This window comes from Danio rerio, chromosome 19 (assembly GCF_052040795.2).
Source record: "Danio rerio strain M-AB ecotype USA chromosome 19, GRCz13ab, whole genome shotgun sequence".
In the NCBI taxonomy this organism is placed as follows: Eukaryota; Metazoa; Chordata; class Actinopteri; order Cypriniformes; family Danionidae; genus Danio; species Danio rerio.
The window spans coordinates 4224579-4224994 of record NC_141039.2 but is presented as its reverse complement, the minus strand read 5'-3'; positions in this window follow the sequence as shown (position 1 = coordinate 4224994).

The following is a 416-nucleotide window of genomic DNA, read 5'->3' as shown; positions in this document are numbered from 1 at the left end:
ACTCACTTTATGAAGTATTTGTAGTTTGGCAATGTTACATGCTGGCTAAATGCACATTTGTTTACTTTTAGCAGGGAAACTCTTGTTCTTTTAACATGTGGAACTACTGAAGTCTGGATTTTGCTCACATTTAAAGGTGATCTTAAAGAATTTTATGACTGCACATGAAAGAATTAAATGTTTTACAGTAGCAATGTTCAATGTTTTTCCCCCAGAAGGCGTTACAGAAGGAAGCTAGGAACAATGGGGAACCTTCAGTACTTTTCTGTATTCCTAGTGTAAGTTGAGTAATACTGAATGAGAAATGAAAACATTTAGATGTATTGGATCTGTGAGTAAAGTATTGGCATAATTAATTCATTACTCTTCTGTTTTGTTTTTTGTGTATCCTGCAGGGTGTTGCTCTGTAATTGTGA